Source organism: Rhea pennata, chromosome 5 (genome assembly GCF_028389875.1).
Source record: "Rhea pennata isolate bPtePen1 chromosome 5, bPtePen1.pri, whole genome shotgun sequence".
NCBI lineage: Eukaryota > Metazoa > Chordata > Aves > Rheiformes > Rheidae > Rhea > Rhea pennata.
The window spans coordinates 14,309,649-14,323,655 of NC_084667.1; the positions used below are offsets into that span (position 1 = coordinate 14,309,649).

General features: G+C 39.5%; 1 protein-coding gene across 8 annotated transcripts in view; it reads left to right on the forward strand.

Annotated features, from left to right (window-relative positions):
* Nucleotides 1-14,007, forward strand: part of RGS6 (regulator of G protein signaling 6) — a 287,533-nt gene that overhangs the window by 114,069 nt on the left and 159,457 nt on the right. Inside the window, exon 1 of one of the 8 annotated variants that reach the window (XM_062576772.1) lies at nt 4,748-4,816. The exons of 6 other annotated variants lie outside the window; for them this stretch is intronic. The gene's annotated coding sequence lies outside the window, so the exon portion shown is untranslated. Of the gene's footprint in view, nt 1-4,747; nt 4,817-8,203; nt 8,257-14,007 lie in introns of those variants that run through there. One more of the 8 variants, XM_062576771.1, reaches the window with a different exon arrangement.

A 14,007-nucleotide genomic window follows, 5' to 3' on the forward strand; every position in this document is an offset into this window, starting at 1 on the left:
AGCACAGTGGTGCAGTTTAGTAAAATATCAGAAAGTGATTAATGGAACTAATTTACTACATTTTTGCACATCCCAGAGAAGGGAAGAGTTTGTTATTTGTTAAACCTCGCCTAATGTCTGCTCATGGTGTATGGAGTATCTGCTGCAAAACAAGTTTTGAAACACTTAGAGTAAGTTTCAAACAAGTGCAAAACTGAGCTGCTACAAAAATTAGAACTGAGAGAGGAAGAAAAATTATAAAACGGGAACAAAATACTTCCTTTCATTTTATTTTAAATTGCATCTGCCAGTTTCATTGAATTAACTGTGTTTTTGGCAAAGTCTTTGTGTTTGGAGAGTCGTTTTTTGAAAGAAAACTGTTCCATGAAATTTTTAGTTTGGCTCTTAAACAACAGCTTAGTATTCCTAGCTTGTGATAACACCCTATTATATGAAGAAATTAGGTGCCTACATTCCTTTGAATTTTGAATTTGTGATCTTTAAATCAAGTGTATCTGTAATTACCGTATTAATAAAAAAGGTTGCACTTTAAGTATTTGTTTTGAAGTATATATCATTGGGGATGGAGACTTGCCGAAATAATGTCGTGGTGGGCCAAAACCACAAGGAACCAGAGCAGCAGCTGAAGACGAGTGTTTTTGTTTTGCTCTTTTATTTTGTCATCTTACTTTGAAAACTCCTGCTATCCTATTTCTGCAGATCTTGGCAGAGGAATAAATCTGCTGTCAGAAAGTGTTACGTGAAGCTGCCAAGCAGGCAGAGCAATCTGTGCTTCCTGTAATCTCTGTCTGCAGACAGCTACCACTGCTGGTCTTTGCCTCGGCATTATATTTTGCCCCATGGAGAACCTCCTGATACCAATTATTGTTGCAAATAATTTGCTTGCTTGGTGTTTGCTGACAAGCTAGTGACCACATCAGTAATCCTTAGGTGGCCTTGGAAAGTTAAGAGTAGCTTTGGCAGATGACACTAGTTTTTTTTCTTTTTTCTTTTCTTTTTCTTTTTTTTTTTTTTTTTAATCTTCCACCTTTAGGACAGAGGAAAAAATAAACACAGCATGGTTTACTTCTGTTGTCACTGATACTACAAGTTTCTATTGCTAGAATATTGTCTTGATTCCCCCCCCCCCAAAAAAAAATGTTTTTTTTTCACATGTCTTATGCTGAACAGGTAGAATTTAGCTGTATTCTTATACAGAGTTAATTCCTGTGTCATTGGTGAGATGGAGCTGTTGAGGGATGCACTGTGAGCAGTGGGGGAACTTCACCATACTGCAGTGGGGAGAAGAGGCAACAGTTACTTACTACTTGGGCTGAATAACTGTAGTGGAAAATATTCTTGTCCATCAAGATTCCCAGGATGCCTGTGGTTAGGTCCTACCAGCTTGTCCTGTGTAATGTTGCGGTATTTGAGGTTAGGAGCCTTCTTTAAAGAGGATGAATAAGAAATAATTCTATGGGACAAAACCAGCAAAACCTGGGTTTGTATTGCTCTCCTGTGTGATTTCTTTGGTGGTAACTGTCTGAAGATGCTAAGCTTCACATTCCTCTCACTGCCTTTTCCTCGGCAAACTGGTGTCTGGTCACTTGTATTTTCAGAACACACCTCTAAACTTAGTACTTTTAGATCTTTACCCATCTGCTTAATTTGGCCAATTGGTTGAAGAGTAGGAGGCCTGGCAGACAGACAGACAGACGGACACAGGTTTATGCACAGGCTGTTACTATTGCATGAGCCTTGCTTCCTCAGGAGGAACTAGGTCTGGAAATAACTTCTTGTAGGAACCGTGTGCTCTCAGATTACATACCTCCAAAATAAGGTTAATGAGGTTTTGAATCTGGACTGGTGGGCCCGCCGCAGGAGCCCGATGCCTGACACTCCGTGACGTGGGGAGAACCCAGTCCTGCAGGCAGTGAATACGCGTGGCTGATGCGTTTCTCAGGTGAGCCGGTGCGCTCGCAGCTGGTACGGTTTCTCAGCTGTGGACTTAAGGTTCTGCAGGTGTGATGCAGGCTGTTTCTTTGTCTGTGTGTTTTCTAGAGGCTTCTTATCTTTAAATTTTATACATCTGTTTAATTTTTTTTTTCTGTTTTAAAAGATCGCCAGCAAGGTCGATCACCAAAGCTTGTCAGTACTTTACTGCAGAGATGAAAGATGGAAAAGCAGGTGGGTTGTTAACATTAAAGTGCCTCATGGCTTTGTGTAAGGCAGGATACTGAGTTCAGGTGTAGTTTTGTGGTATAGGTTCCCTTTCCAATACTAAGCGAAAACTCAATTTTTTAAAGTCATATCCGAGTAGACATAACAACTGTAAAGAGGGCTGAGAGTATCAGCTCATTTCACACGAGCCACTGAACAGGCAGGTTTTGCTTTTTAATGGACACAGTCTGTGCTCATCACAGCAAATTACTACCACAGTACTGTATGCACGTGTGTGTATACCCTTGAGGATCAAATTGGTATGTAGAAAGCGATGCCCTTACGTCTCTCTGGAGGGTGGGCCTCTAAGCCATTTTTGTGATAGCGTTTTAACAATCCATTAAGAGCCTCCAATCTTTTTAGCAATGAAATCCATCACTTGCTCAGCATGTGTCCTTTAATGCAGCAGTCTTGCTTAAAATCGCTACTTATCCAATTATTATTTTTTCCACTTGGTTTACAGCCAGTGTCAAAAAGTATAATGTCCACTTGCCAAGTAAATAGAAAAATCCATCTGCCACTGTTTCCATTTGCCAAGTGTAGGGTATTATTATCACATTTGGGCTTTTTATTTCCCTGGTAATAGCAAGTTTCAGTTTGCACTCAGGTTTAAATATGGATATAAATTCATGCATTTGTCAGTGTTACTCAGTGAATTCTGTAATGATGTCAATGTTTGTTTAGTCTACACAGCTATCTGGCAGTTAGCAAGCAGCAAAGCTTTTCTTCTTAATGGTACAGTGGTCACTGGAAGAACTGATAACCCCTTTTTCCAAAAATAGAACAGCTATATCTCACCTTAAATCCAATGTTCTCTAATCCAAACCATAGAGCAAGACATGTCCAATATTGCTCCATGTACTAGCTCTTGATTCTGAGATTCAAGTGAAAATGGTGGTGACATATCTTCCCATTTTTCTGAGGTTTTCTTCTGAGTGAATGGGGAAAGAAAGAAAGAGGGCCGTTCCTTACCTCTGCCAGTGCTGTGGGATTGGAGGCGAACCACTGTTACTGATGCAGAATCACCCATGTAACTGCCACTTTACAAGTGGATGGAAAAATAGTAAATATCAGAATATTAAGGGCCTATTTTAACCCTTTGTGTCTTGAAAATTATCCCAGGGTAGTCTGCAGATCCAATGGGAAGCTGGCATCCCGCAAATTAAGATTCTGTTCCCACCATGGTCTCCATGCGGGTAAATCCTATGGCTATTGCAGTATTTAGACAAAACAACAGATAAATGACAGGGACTAGGCAGAGAGGGAGGGAGTAGGGCTTCAAAAGTAAGATGAAGGATTCCTTCCGGTTTCATTAAATACATACCTCCTGAATCGTGTACATTAGTATGCACATCTTCGGCATGTTTTGGTTAGTGCTGAATTACCGGTGTGATGTTATCGTCCAGCAGTGCAGTCTCGTGTCACTGCCTTTTACCGAGTGACAGCTGGCCTGTCTCTCGGTATCCTTTTTGTGTGTCACGGACAGGGGCTCGTGTGCAGGCTGCCGTGGCAAAGCCGGGAGGTATTAGTCTCAACTTTGCATCTTTTGCTCGCTGCTCTCCACCATGCCAGGTTATGCCTGAACCGTGCCTCAAGTTGGGGATTGCGGGTAGATCTTGTAGCCTGTATATTTTCCTTAATCAACATTTTGCAGATGCTTTCAGATGTGCTCCTTCAATGTTGAACTGAACATTACAAATGGCATAGCGTAATTTTATCTTTGTTCTTTCTCAGTATTTCATTTTCAGTATGCCCAGCCACCAGATAATGATTTTACCTATCAAATTTGCATATCTAGCCCGGGATTCAGAAATGAAACTGAGGGGGTTTTTAATGCTTGTATTATTGACAGTAATAAAATTAATTCCGTAATATTTATGGCTTTGCTTACAAAAGATGTAAATGCTCATGGACTTTCATGGCCACTGGCCATCAGCATTGCTCATATACAGGACTAGGAGCGCTCACTTAATCCAGGTACCACTTGTTTCTTCAGATGTTGAAAATGAAGCTTTCGTGGGCTCGTCCTGTTCTTTATACAAAATGTTCTGGGACGCCTGGTATGTTTAGAGTTTGGAAACAGGATATCTCACTTGTCCAAGTTGCAAATGATCGGTGCTTTATACAACAAGCCAACAACTGGACCCTTGGGATTGCTTGGGGTGATAAAACTAAATGCTATGTTCCTATCAGTTTCTCTTTGTGTGTGTATGTATACATACGCATTTTTAAACAAGTTCTAGGTTGGAAATCTGACCTCAGTGACAGGAGTTACAAGCTCACTGTTCTACAGGAACTTCTCATTCATTGCTTCCTGACAGCAGAACATTGAACAAACAGACTTTTATCACACCCACTCTTGCATGTTAGTTGGCTGCTGTTAATGTTAGAAATGCCTAAGCTATTACCATCTATTAATTACTGTCACTGTTTGGTGCTCCCTTCTAGTCTGTCTGCAGTACTGCTCGTGCCAGTTCCCTGTTTTAAATCAAGCAGCGTTATGTAACAGTAAGATAACAGTAGAACTTGTGGACTTGGTGTAGTGACTGTGTTGGCAAGGTGGGATGTCTGCTCAAAGTCAGTGCAATCACACTACTGGAAGCAGAGCAGCAGAAAGGTGAATTAGGCTCAATGCCTTTTCTTTTCATCCTTTTATATATTTAAAAGAATGACTATGCTTGGTAAAAACAGTGGAAAAATAGATTTTCAGAGGGTCAGAGAAAGGAGGTTGAATGTGTTCAAAGAGCCGTTTGACATCAGTTCTGGGTGGTACTGTGTATTCTTTGTTTCACGAAAATGCATCAGGCAAAAGTAGTCAGTCTGCTGTAGGATCTACTATACCTTTCTGGTTCTATTGCTTTTTTTGCCTTTTTTTTTTTTTTTTTTTAACGTGAAAGTGAAAAATAGTGATATGAATGTGAAATGAATGGAGTAACTTACTTAACTGGTTGCCTCTTTCATCGTGCTCTTAGATTAGTGCATCTTAGTTTCTGTCTGGTATGACTTAAAAATCTTAGTTCCATTGTTATTTTGAATCTTTTACATTATTTTTTTCTGTAAAGTGAAAGAATCTTTGTTGTTGGTATGGATCCAAGCTTGGTGGAGGCCAAAGCAAAAATAGTTACTGTTACATAAGTAATTTTTAAATTAATGAACACTGGGAAATGTAAAAATATCAAAGATGATCAACATAATTCTTCAAAAACTTGCACCCAGTTAGAGGGAACCTCTTTGTGCAGGTAACTGCTTTATTCAAGCAAGGCACACTCTTTAAGACCAAGTCTTGAAACATTTTTTTGTAGTGTCAAATAAGCACAAACTAAGGGAGAACAGTTTTCTCTTGGAAAGAAGTACTTCTGAATTGTAAACCAACTATTTTCCACTTTTGCAACTTTGATGTAGGAGAAGTGCTTTATAATGATAAGGCAGAATTATTTTCTTTATTTTATAATTGGCAGAAGCAATGTATATGTAATTAATTAACTTGTCAGTGAGACAACTGAGAAAAGAATCCATTAGACTTAATTTTAGCAGTAATAATGAGAGTAAAAAAAAAAAAAGCCTTTAAAAACTTAATTGAAACTGTAGCTTGACTTTGCTGAAAACTGCACAAGTTGAAGACTTTATGATTCAAAGGTAGAAACACCTGAGGGGCTGGGGGATGTGGATACCGCACACAAACAAATACATGTGGTAAGGTAGCAGGACTGCCCTGTTATGTGTAGGGGAAGGAGACAGAGGAGGGACTGTGGGAGCAGAAAAAAGGGCAAGTCACAGCAGCGCGTTCTCTGCTTGAATGCAGAGTTCTTGTACCACTGAGGAGCGCGGTAGCAGAGTAGGAGCCCAGTGTGCTAAGCGCAGCCGAACATGAAGCGAGAGAGAGTCCTTGACCCAAGTGGCAGGGAGGAGAAATTTGACCATTGAGGCTGTTCTCTGCTTGTTAGTTGTTGCAGGAGCATCTCCCTGTTTACACCTTTTTGTTACTGCTGCAGTGCTTCACTTCTTTTTCCTGAGGATTTTGAAACTGAGAAAAAGGAAAGCTGCCAAGACATACCAAACTCCAAAATTAAATCAGCTCAACAAATTTTCACAGAACCTTGTCTAAATTGTCCTTTAAAACCTTCAAAACACCTAATCTATATCTTCAGCATTGTTCTTGCCACTTTTATCCTCTTTCTGATGAGCCAATGTGTCTTTCTCATGCTACCAGTTTGGGAGTAACTCAGCCTGTTGCTAAGAAGCATCACTAGGGACATCAGAGGTTACTGAGTTAATTATCACACCAAGAGATCATTAGGTAAATCATGCTCCACTAATATACTGATTGCATGCTGCATTCCCATTAGTGAAAAAAAAAAGATCTGTAAAACAAAGAAACAAAGACCTCTTTTACCCAGAGGTCTGGAAAGCAAAAATAAGGTGTTCTCCTAGAGATTGCAGCTGTGAGCTGAAGTCTTTCAAATCATGCTGACACATGCAAGTCAGCCTAAAAATACAAGAGCATTTGATCAGAAATATGCTAATTTATTCTCAGACTCGTACAGTGATAGGAATTTTATAACATGCATCTTTGAAGTGTTTTGATTTCTACAGTAGTGAAGTGCTCTGGAAGTGGAAAGTGTTACTGTATTGTTAATGCTAATTAAATTAGGCAATTCAATTTACTTGGCTCGCTGAAAGCAGAATGGCTCATACAACTTTTCTCTAGCTATAGCAGGAATTCAGAACCTTCATCGTAATGAAGAAAGCCTGTATTCGGGCAATGAAAAACTGATAATCAGTTAGTCCAGAATTTCCTCTTTCACTTTGCAAAATAAACCTACCAAAATATGTTTGAGCGTAAATCATCCTCATCTCTGTGAGTTACTGCAGCCCAACTGTTCATGGCACCAAAGATCACAGCACGGTGATATTCGTTCTCTGATATCCGTTCTCTCAGTTCACATGCGCTCCAATTTCTAGACTCCAGGGGCTATATCTACCTTTTTCATATTGTCTGCAAGTATACTAGCACTTATTTGTCATCTATCTTAGTCCTCAGAATTGTCATCAGGATGAAACTTAAGCATATATCTCTCATTTAACCACTTTATTTTACTGGACAAACTTTATCATTATCAAAGGTTGTGAAAGGGTATTGCTCAAAATAGTTGATGTTCTTAATTCTGTCTGTTGAACCTAGATATATCAATCATGGCACTTGGTTTCAGTGAACTTCTAGAGCTTAGGATTCAGTTCCTAGCTGTAGCCTATAATCTTGTGGATTTAAAATGCCATGGAAAGGTAAATATCCTCTCATCATCAGAAGACAACAGTACTGATATTTAGATTTGTTTGAAAGGCTGATAAAGAGAAAACAATTTAATTCCAAAAGTGTGAAAGGAATACTTTGGTATCACTTTTTTCCTTCAATGAGGTGATGTTATTTTCAGTATTGGCAAGTTAAAAAAGAAAAAGAAAAGTAATTCTATAAGAAAAGCAGAGGGTTTATAATTAAGTCAACCTTATTAAATCAGTCCTTTACAGCGTACAAAATAAACAGAGAATCTTCATCACTCTCCCCAAATTTTCATTCTAAAGCACACTCTGGTTTGTTTATACAAGCATCACATTATAAACTGGGCATACTATGCCATCTGAAATACTACAGCACCATGCAGGAATAAGAAATAGTTGAAATATCTCAGGGTATGGAGTGCTTAATGCCTGTAAATGTTGCCTTTCCAGTGAGGAGGATTCTCCCCACTCATCGGTGGAGGTCACTGGCACATTGTTCCTGAGACATTTAGCAACAGGACCATTACTCACAAGAGAAGTCTGCAGTAATGTTGTGTCTTTTTTTGTGAAAGGGCTCCAGAGCTGTCAATCCGTCTTCTTTCCTTAGAACTAACAATATTTCTCAACATGTGAAAATTGACTGTTTTATAGCTGAAATTTCTGATGGACATGATCTTCACTGTGACGCAGAAGAGCATATAGGAAAAAAATGCTGCCTGGGCTGGAAAGGTGGAGTGTGACATTCTGTAATCTAGCAATGACAGAGTAGGTGCTTAATCTGTGAGTAGATTTTGTATTTCCTTCTCACTCTTTCCTTTAAAAACAAAAATTTCTTTGTCATTTCCTGATCCCTGTGTAGCAAACTTGCTCGGAGCAGGCTGTAATCAGCCCCTGTGAAGGTGCTGACTCATGAATGCCTCCCATCCAGACTAGAAGACAGGTCTTCTTTGCTGTCTTATAACAGGGCTCAGATACAAGGTGACTTCCCTGTTATTTTGTCTACCTCTAGATGGACAGATAACCACAGACTCTATTAGATAAAAATTTTACTCCATTTCCCTGCACATCTACTACATACAGGAGATAAGCTGACAAGCTGTCATAGTCACAGCTATTGAAAGATTAATAAAGAAGGAAGAAAACAGAAGTGTTCTGTCCTGCCCGTACACTCACAGGAAAGGTCCCATTTGGAGACCAGATTCCACTTCTCTCATGGTAATCTTTGCAGTGATTCTAATGTGTGACTGGTTATGATCTTGCCTCTTTATTCACTGTGCACTATTGCTTCCCTGTTCTCTGTGGAAGCCTTCATAAATGTGAATAAATTGGCCCATAGGACTATAGTTCATTGATGGTGCTGGCTTTATTTAATATGCAGCTACTGCTCTTGTGTGCTATCTGCCACAGAGCATGAAGTATCAATTAAACATTATTTACATTTACTTAAAAATATGAGGGGCAGAACACTCCTGCAGGTGTGAAGACACAGAGGGATCTAAAGAAGAAAAACACTTGTAAGGGAAAGATACACTGAAATGAAATGAAGGGGAATTAAAAGAGAAAAGGAAAAAACTTCTTGTCCATATGCTCCTGTTACACTGGGGAAAAAAAAGGTTCATTGCTTGGACACTTTCATCTAAACTGAATCAAAAAAAAAAAAAAAAAAAAGAACTAAATGAACTGCAAAGAACAGTTTTTCTCCCTGCAATGGGAGAAAAATCAACCTGTGTTTGCAGCTATGTTTTCTGTCTTCATGCAATCTCTCTCAAGCTACCGTTACTCTATTTTCCATTTTTCTCATTTGTCTTTTATCTATTGTGGCCACCATTTTATTTCCCCTCATAGCCCCTATGATGCTGTAGTATCACAGTATGATACTGCATCTAATTAGCATTAATCTGAACAGGGATAATAGATCATCCAGTAGATCATGTTCCTCACTTTAGCCAAACAATATGTGGTCTTATGTGACCTCGTAGCTCCGTCTTTTTTCTCTGTCGGAGGACACCACTCCCAAGAAAACTTGACATGATGAGTTTTAATCTTTTTGGGGGATCTGAGCTACTTAATGAATTTTCTGCTCTCAAAGGGCTGTCTTTGCTGTCATGATATTGCTTCTCGAGATGGAGAGTAATATTTTTGTTCTGCATAAATGCAGTTTCCATTGTGTGATGGGTCACGTAGATTAAGAAACCTTTCCAGAACGCTGAAAAGCTGCTCGCAACAGCCTGTTTTGCCCTGCAGTCTCAATAATGGCTCATGGGACTACCAAGCAGGCTTACCTGCAAGCATCTCAATGAGGGCACTGAAAACAGTATCTCTGTGCACGTCATGTAGCATAATGCAGCGACAGAGACAGTTACGCGTTATCAAGAAAAGTAACAACTGTTTGATTATTTATAAGAAGAATCTGGAAGAAAATAAATCTGTTTACAATGTATGCTGTGATTTGGTTGCAGTCAATAACTGGTTTATTTTAACTCCAGCATACTGCTCTGAATAAGACTGAATATCTCATTAAGGAAAATGAGTCAGTGAGGATACTTTTTAATTGTTTGCTATTGATGTAAGAGGTGCCACTGTCGGTAGAGGTAGCTGGTAGTGATGAAATGAAAGGACTTCTGAAGTGTTAGAGATTAAAGGACATTAGAGATGCAGGGAATGAAGAAATAGAAATATTGTCAGAGCTTATAGGCAGAGGCCAGGATTCCTTATTCTTTACCCTTACCTATGACATTGAATTCCTTTGAAATTCTGGGCTACTGACTTAACTCCTTGTGCCCTACTCTGATACTAAAATGCAGGGACTGCAGGGATGCAGACAGCTGCATCTCTACATATGACATTTACCCTGATAGTAAATGAGGCTGCATTATCTCCCAGATATTTAAAAAGCAGCTATTGATCTCCATGTTCCTTCTTCTAAAGACAGAAGAAAAAGGAGGCATGGAGACTACACACGTTATTACCGTGATATTGCTGTTGCTAGTCGTAGTGCTATCTATCTGTAGACTTCCATCTTTGTTTTTCTCTGCTAGAAGTGGAAAAAAATCTTTAATGGTGTGAGTTTGTATGACTTTGCATGTGTGTTAGACTGTGACTTCAGACGTAGGTAGTTCAAAGGGATGATTTTTACATCTTGTCCTAAGAATGGACAAGTCTCCAGTCAGGCGTACAGGTTCTAAGAGCACATCCCACCATGGCCCGCCTGAGACCGTTTTGTCTGCCATTGCCTCCGCTCCTGCCATTCGTTCAGAGGGCACGTTGCTTTGCAAGGACCTAGCTCTGTGGGAGAGAGACTAGTGGCGAAGAAGAATCATGCCAGTTACAGGTCTTTAGCTGATTTTCATTTACCACAGTAGACAGCAAAGCTTGTAATAATCTGTGGTGCTAGGCATGTTTGGGATTGTGTAGTGTTGGTCACATTTTTCTTCAGAGTAAACAGATGCATTTCTAGCTACAATAACTTGAATTCAGACATCATGAGTTAGGGAATCGTTGGACCACCAGGCAGTGTGACCTTTTAGCCTGCTGGAGATGACAGTTTGTACTTGTTGGCACTCTGCCTATGTGCACACTTGCCGGATGTCATCATTAGCATGAGACTTGCACCTCCAAAGGAGTTCTGCTCCCTTGCAATTCTACTTCTGTCATGTGTTCTCAAGACAGAGCTGTGACAGGTACTTGGGCCATGGCCCAAACGAAAGGAGATGCAGACTGTTTGACCTGATGCATGATATGCACATGGTGCATTCACGAGGTGCTTCGCAGTGCTGCCCTGGAACAGAGAGGAGGGGAGGAGAGGAGCAGCAGATGCATTTCCTGGTAGATCTAGGCTCTCAGAGAGGTTCTACTTTGGTTTATTCTTCCCAATAGACTGGCTGTGCCACATCCCTTGCATGAGCCAGTGTGTTTATCTGTGTCTGGCATACAGGGTTCTCCTACTTAGGCTAAGAAAAGGTAGGAAGATTTATATTTGAGGAACGGAAGAAAAGAATTGAAGCACTATCTCCTCTCTCAGCCAAGCTTTGTGTTTATCTTCATGCATAAATCACAGACAACAGCAGATTCAATCTGAGACAAAAGTCATTTTGGAATGAAAATCTATGTCCTTGCTTCCTAGGGAGAAACATGTACTGATATGCTTGATAACCTGACTTAGAAGAACTTGTTATTAACATGCTTTCGTTTCCAATTAAGTGAAAGACTTTCATCTTTTAAATGAATCTTGTACCTTATAAAGCCTACCAGAGTTTTCTTCAATCGCCTACAAACAATATTGTACAGGGAATTCATGGCTGCATAGTAAATCTAACATCTGGGTAGGAAAGAAGCATCATGTAGAGGTGAGGAACATAGTAGCCCTGTAGCAACATGCATCCAAATGCAGTTACTGTGGCATAACAATTGTAGGCATAGCAAGGAAGTATTTCTAAGGGAAACTAGTTTCAATGAATTGTAGAGACCTTCCTTGGAAGACTTTCAGAGAAAGCAGTCTCCTTTCTTCAACTTCCAGTTATTAAATTCTGAATACTCAATTTCTTGTTAGGTAGAAAATATATTGGAATCTGATTAATAAAATATAACCCTGACACTGATAGAACAGGATCTCTCGGGCTGTAGCGGAAGCATAAATTCTTTTCCTCTGTTCTCTTCAATTTGACTGGGACAGAAAATAAATGAAGCATTTGATTTCCTCAGCTTCAATGCACCTCTCCAAGCTTAAGAGTCAAGATCGGTGACAGATCAAGGTCTTTGAGTTGATTCCACTGTCCTACTGGTACAAATCAGCAGTTACTCTATTGAAAGCAAGTATTAACCAGGGTGTAAAACATCTGCAAGTGAGATCAAGTTCAGTGTTGTGAGCACACCAACAAAATGCTAATTTAGTACAAGAATTTTTACTTTTGTTTCCCTTGAAGAATCACTAATTAAACACTGTTTTATAAATATTTTATTCTTTTGTTGATGTTGTCTTATTGTATTTTATGCAAGAAGGCTAGAAAGCAGAACATGTCAGTGACAAATGTATGCTGTGTAAGTGCTTAAATATGATGTCTTGAATCCAAGCAGTCCTTGTCTTGGAAGAAGTCTCTGGGAGCATTCTCCTGTGAAAGTTGCATTTCTTATCCCATCCCTCCCACCTGTGGAGGGAAGGGTACTTACTTCCTGAGATCTTCAATGACTTTGTCCTCTTGTACTCTCTTTGCTGAGGTGTCACCTGGAAAACCAGCAAGTAGATGTATAGAGGTGCTTTGGTGGTTAGCAAGCCAGCCACAGGTTGCATTTATAACTTGTGTTCGTTTTGCCCCACCAATTCAGCGTCTGATATTCAATTGATGGAGACTGCAGCTCCATGGTAGATCTTATGCAGAGCCTAGGAAAAAGGCATATTAATGTTGATAAGGGCAGATGAATCTTGTTCTAACACTGTACCTACCTAATTATAAACCTTTTTTTCTATTATTGTTCTGATGAGCTAGGGAAGGTATTGACAAATAATTGTGCTGATAGTGCAACATAAGCATGGCAGCCAATTTCAGAAAAGAACATCTACAATTATTCTTCAGATTTTAATCTTTTTTATTAGAAAGTTAGAGATCACACTGTTGTAATATGGAGGTTTTGTTGACTTGTAAGTATAGCAGAAACAGGCTAATGAAGGCAACGGCAAGATCCTAACCACTTTCGCTAGGCGGTTCTGTTATAGTCTAGCTTCGTGTTGGTTACAGCTTTACTTTTTTTTCAAAATTAAATGTGCATTTAGGTAGAAGATACCAATATCTGTAAATTTACAGTCCCTCTTTCTTTTCAAGGAGTAGTACATTGTCTGCATCTAAGAAGCTGTATGCCTTTGAGCTATCAAGTGTTTCCCACAGCTAGAAATCTATTTGGAGATTGGAAAAAACTCATCTTTACAGCGCAAGTGTACTATTAACAGATTAATCTGAAATTCTAATGCTAATACTGAATTTACAAACAGATTCTGATCTACTAGATCTGGTTGCATTTCACTGCTCTAACTAGGTAAGTTAAAGAAAACATATAACTTGCAGAGCTCACTGTAGATGAATTGTCACTCATTTGATACCAACATTTTATACCACTGTAATATCAGTATTGTGCACCTTGACTGATTACCTGGATATATTCCTGGGCTAAAAATGATAGTGATATAGTTTGTTGGGTTTGGAAGTGCTTTTTAGAGCAGAATTTTTCATTAAGTTTTATTAAATATTCATGTTCCAGATGCATAGCTGTAGAAGTTGATGCCTGTTCTAGGAGGAGAGAAGAGATACTACTTAAATAAAAGAGAGAGAAGGAAATGACCAGTGCCCCAGCAGATATAAAGACACTCAAGCTCGTGCATTTTCACCCGTAGCGAATTGTGTCCTGAGCTGTGCACGCTGTGCTGGGCCCACAGTGCCAGTCGTTGCAGTAACGCTATGGGAGATGCTCTTTTGACAGCCTGAAGTAGATGCCAGATACCACTGTAAAAAGCTCACACAGGGACTTTATTAAAAGACTGTG